Source organism: Arctopsyche grandis, chromosome 9 (assembly GCF_051622035.1).
Source record: "Arctopsyche grandis isolate Sample6627 chromosome 9, ASM5162203v2, whole genome shotgun sequence".
Lineage (NCBI taxonomy): Eukaryota > Metazoa > Arthropoda > Insecta > Trichoptera > Hydropsychidae > Arctopsyche > Arctopsyche grandis.
Window position 1 is genome coordinate 10066797 of NC_135363.1, and position 6000 is coordinate 10072796.

The following is a 6000-nucleotide window of genomic DNA, read 5'->3' on the forward strand; positions in this document are numbered from 1 at the left end:
CAAATAATGTAATCTCTTGAGACACATCAAATAGAAAAATATATAGAAAAATAATTTACAAAAATAAATCTAAGCAGTGACCAATTCATCACCTAAAATTAATGTAATTTCAATTGAATAATGTAAAATAAATCAATATTATATTAGAACTAAGGCTTCCAATCCCGGGATCCCGGGATCCCGGTGTTTTCTGGTACCGTGAATCCCGGTGCTGAAACTAGTCTGAATACCGGGATTACGGTGCTGGCAGAAATTTCTTTAAAAATATTATTTTTACAAAAATAATATGGAAAAAACATAAAACAACATTATATAATGAACAATGGTGGGATGAGCAATGAAAGTCATAGTCCATTTGTTTGCCACCCATTTCTGCCACCCGTTTCGACGCCGGGTTGCCGTTTCCACGAAATGGTATGAACTGCCTGTATTGTGTCGCACATATTATGCTCAACCGCAATGATATTTGAAGCATATTTTAACTGATTCGAACTCAGAATCGACCACTGATCACGTTTACGTGATCTAGAAAAAAATGTGTGTGTGTCTGTGTTTCTGTGTGAGTGTCTGTATGTTTATTTTGAGTCAGTGTATCTTGAAAATTTCTTACATGTAATAAAAATTATTAATATTATACCCCAATATTTTTTCCTAAATCTTAAGTAGTACTTTTAATTTAGAGAATCAAGGTTGTTTGTGTTTCTAAGAAATTATTTAATTTATTGAACTGATATTTTACCAAGTTATGTATAAAAGTTGGTAAACATCCGTCAACCATGTAGAATCTAGCCAAACTCTCAAAAATAGTACGTCAATATGGGAGTATTTTTTGCGTGAAACATCGGGAGAGTTTGCAAAATGCAATTGAACGTTTTTGAAATATGAAAACATGCAATCGAACTTTTTTTTGTTATACATTTGAAATCCCGGTGCTAGCACCGGGATCCCGGGATCGGAAATTCACAGCACGTATGTAAACAATTTTATAGAATTAGTTGCTTTTATCGTAATAAAAACGCAATTCTATATACACGCAGATAGTAAATTTAGTACCTATTTTTCATCAAAATATTTAATATTATTTACAAAAATTCAATTCAATCAATAAAATTGTCATAATTAAATCATTCCGATGCAAAGTAAAAGTCCTCTCAGTACAACTTCGGTAATTTCGGGCAGCAAACTTGAAAAAGTATACCCAAAATCATCTCCAACTAATAAATAGCCATCAGTTTGCATATGTATGCTGCTGGTTGTATACATATGTATGTATATAGCCAGCAGCATAGCTCACTAGTTGCGTTAATGCTAATTACTGAGAGGTTCCCGGGTTCAAACCCTGGGTTGACCTCGATTAATAATAATTTATTTGGAAACATTTCTGTAGTGCTGCTGGTCAAACTTGGATATTTGTAACGCAAATCAATTGTTTCCTATCAGAGTGTGCCAATTCATCTGACATCAAATTGGCAAAACCATCTTACCCGCTATGTCCCACTATTTGAAAATTATTTCAAATTTATATATGGACAACTTTAATACCATAGGTGTTGGTCAGGGGAAACCCGCAATCGTGTCTATTGATTCTATTAATAACTGGCTTACCTCGATAAAATAAACAAATTTTTGCTATTAATCTACAAGAATAGTCAAAATATGATTTTTCTAAGTGGAATTTTATTTAATTCTCATATAAAGACAATTTAATATATTATCCCTATTAATGCAATTCAGATTCGTGTAAATACGAGTAAATACTAGTACGAGCTTTTAGCTCGCAATTTTACCGATTTAAAATTCAGCAAACTTCCAATTAACCCTTTTAAACGTAAAAAAAATACTCAATATAAAATAGTATTAACAGTGGGAAAAAATCCCAAGTGAAAATACGTACTTATGACTTTTTATTTGAACTGGACGACTACTTAGAGAGATTTGAAATCTGAAAAGTAATACAAATGAAAGATAAAATACTCGACTATAGATTCCAATATTCATTTTGAACAGGAAATTGACAGATTTTGAGACATGGATCGAACAACATCAAGATATAGAAAAATCGCACGATTTAAAAATTACATATATGTATGTATCTCCGAATCTCGAGCCAATCGACATTTTTTATTACCAGGTTCGTGTTCACTGGGCGTAGATCTATAAAAAAAAGTCATATCTCGTTTCTGAACCAAAAAAAGTCGTCATTTGTCGAACAGTGTAAGTGATGGTAGTTTTATTTCTGGTTAAGAGTGTTAGTATAGTTATTAATGATTCTGTCATAGAATCTGCTGGTTAGTTTGTTAGTATGTCTTTAACTAACGGAATATTATTTATGGCATGCAGTTTTTTCAAGTTACTCGTGTAATGCCACAATGGTCTAAACTTAAACTTAAATATATAAAAAATGAAACATTGCCTAAGAGTCTCCTATGTACATACATATTATCTCAGTACAAACACCTCCATACATATTATCATGTAATACAATACAATAAGCGAATTAATAATGCCTGTCGCGTATCGAACCTATACCTAATACGTATTACACTAAGCAGCAGGCACATAACACGCGTCTAATATAATATAATATATTCGAAATCACGAGCGCGTGTGCTTTTTAACCCTTTGCGGCTCGGGCCCGCTTATCGGCGCTCGCTCCTCTCGTCGTATTTAAATATCGCCATTTGTCCAACGTGACTGGCAATTTCGCGGTGACTTTGACTCCTCTTCGTTTCGGTACATTTGCATGTGGCCGTGTGGAAGTGGCGCCCCCTGTTTCCGGCACCCCCGATATATGCCGATTGCCTATTAAACCCCTACTCGTTACTCACCCCGCGCTACACGTGTTATTTCCGTATAATTCGTGTACAGAAGTCGCGTCTGATTTATATGCACGCGAATCCTGTGTGAAAAATAAATCATTCCTGTTGACTGCCGTCCTGAAACCTATAAACTTGAAATCTACTCGACCGATTTTAATGCGACTCCTTCCAGCATATCACAGATTATATATTTTCAAGTTGCGATTAATTGTCTGATCATTTATTTTTAAAACTATTTAATTTAAGCCAGCAGCGTGGATTAGTGATTAGCATATTATGCTTTCGAGCAGAGTGGTCACGGGTTCGAGTCCTACTAGAGTCCCGCTGCTGGCCAGACCTTGGTTTGTGACTCCAGATCACTCTTTCAAGTTTTTCAAACACTCTTTTAAGTTTTTAGTATTGCAATTGCAATACTCTCATGATTTAAAAAGATTTTATATGGGCTAAATTTATTATTATATCATTGAATTTCGATGAAATGGAAGTTTTGTGTTATCATTTTACGAATGTATCTTTTTCAAAAGTTCATAAGAGTGATCGTGGGATGAAAAATTATAAATAAAGTGGTCCGTGAGGTATAAAAGGTTGGTGAAAATTTTTGAACTACATAGTTTTTAATGTGTAAGCTTTATTATGATTTTTTAATGAAATTAAATATTTTTGAAAAATATCCTCTTTTCTTTGACTTCCCAGTTTGGCAACCCCCAGTCTTACCATAAGAAATATTTATTTTAGAACGTTGACTTTAAAGAGTCTTAGACTTTAAAAATTTAAAAAGGTAAGAAGAGGTTAGTAAAAATAGTATACATTTATAAAATGTATGTATTATAAACATTTATAAGAATTGTAAATAGGTTTTTGAGCTTTTTTCCTATTATGCTAGTATACACTTACATTAAAATTGTAATATAAATGTCAAAAATAAAAATAGACATAGCTCCATATAATTAGATCAGTAGCACCAATACATCTATTTTTATACACCTATTTTTCACAATACAAAATATTTTATTTTTCCATAGATATATACCAGGAAGGCCTAACTGGTAAACCTCAATGCGCCTTTCCATTCAACTAATTACAAACATTGCAGCATTTTTTATTACATAAATAGCTGTATTTCGAGAGGTTGAAGAATACGAAATTAACAATTAATTAATTAATCAATTAATCCATAGAGACATCTATTGATTTAGACTAGACTTCTTAGGACAGAACTTTGTTTGGATTTACCATACCGGTTCAGAAACTTAGTGGTCTGTTTATTAGTGGTATTTGTTAACTGTTGGAATACTGAAAAAAATGTTAATATGCTAAGAACTACATATTAAGAGTATCGAATTTCTCCATTATTCTTCTTCCTTATACATATTATTTTGGCTTCTAAATGACCCCGTTTTGTTCATCAAATCAATTGAAGATTTTTGTTCCAATTACTTTTTCAATCAGTTATTTTATTTTTTTACATATATACCAGGAAAGCCTAACAGGTAGACCCCAATGCGCCTTCCTAGACAATTAATTACAAATATGGCAGCATTTTTATTACATAAATTGCTGTATTTCGAGACTGAAGAACACGAAATTAACAATTTATTAATTAATGAATTAATCCATAGAGACATTTATGGATTTAGACTTGTGCATAAATTTTTACATATTGTACATAAATCAAATTCAGATATTTGTGACACAGCGGGTAGGATGGTTTTTGCCAATTTGATGGAGGAACCGTTTCAACAATGAAATCAGATAAATTGGCAAACTCTGATATGAAACGGTCGACTTGGAATCACAAATATTCATGTCTGACCAGCAGCATTACAGATCAAAGATAGCACGGGATCAGCCTCTCGGCACTGAACATAAATGCAACGATCGAGCCATACTGCTGCCCGTATACATATGTATGTACCTACCTATAAACAATTAAAAGCATTTAAAAATCAAATATTTTATATTTATTCTCGAGGGGGGCCCTAATTGTGACAAAATGCTATTATTGCCAAATCTTTTTAAAAATAAAACCGTACAAAATAAATATAATACATGTACAAACTTTTTGCCCACAGCATGTGTATTACACATACACGTACATATAATTTCAACGGAATTATTATAATACACATACAAGTGTGTTCGTTTATAAAATTACATTTTATATATGAATGTGTTCATTTGTATTTATATGTGAAATATTAACATGGCGAACAACTTTCTCCCGGAGTTAATTAAAACCGTTTCCCCCGAATGTGCGTTAGGCTTACATTTTCTATTATATATCTCTGGAAATTAATAGTATTTTGTTACAACCCCGTCTATAAAATCTACACATTACTTCCCCATTTAATGGCGGAATTATATTCATTCGTGAGGTCCTTGTATAACGATTGTGAAAGTAACACGCGTTTGCGTACCTAAATACATACGACTATATTATATTTTCAAAAGAAAATACACTGAATAATACAATATACATACATACATATGTATGTATGTTGAACCTTATTCATCGTTCAACAGAATTGCTAATGTTTGAATCATTGTTTACATATACATACATATAGGTTTTTTATGAACAAAATTTTGATTTTATACAGATATTTTTTAATATTATTTGTCATTGAGATCTGTATTTCTGTCATTGAGATTGTTCACTTATGTAGTATGACGCATAACATAATGTTTAAAATCGATTAGTTAGCTTAGATGCACTATGTTAATAAGATTTTCATTTTTCATTTTCATTTTTCGCTCCTGTCTGAGTATACATACATACATATAAGAAAAAATACTAAATAAACTCAGCACGTACACGTATAATTCAATTCGTGAAAGAGCATACAATAAGGTGACCAACGAGACAATGTCGCTTTGTCGTGGTGTTACGCAGCATACCAACTTATGCACTGTCACGACAAACTTCCCCGGGCGAAACAGCAAACAACACAACGTCCCCGACAAAATGATTACAAAGATATTCATCATTTTTTCCGTAGACATTGTGTCGCGTTATCATTTTGTCGCGTTTTCATTTTGTCGGGGACGTTGTGTCGTTCACCGTTTTTTTTCCGGTGACGTTTTGTCGTAGAACCACTTAAGCATACACTCCACCCAAGCATGCCAACTTAATCATTTATATGTACACTCGTTTGTTTTATTTTTATTTTATTTTCCATTT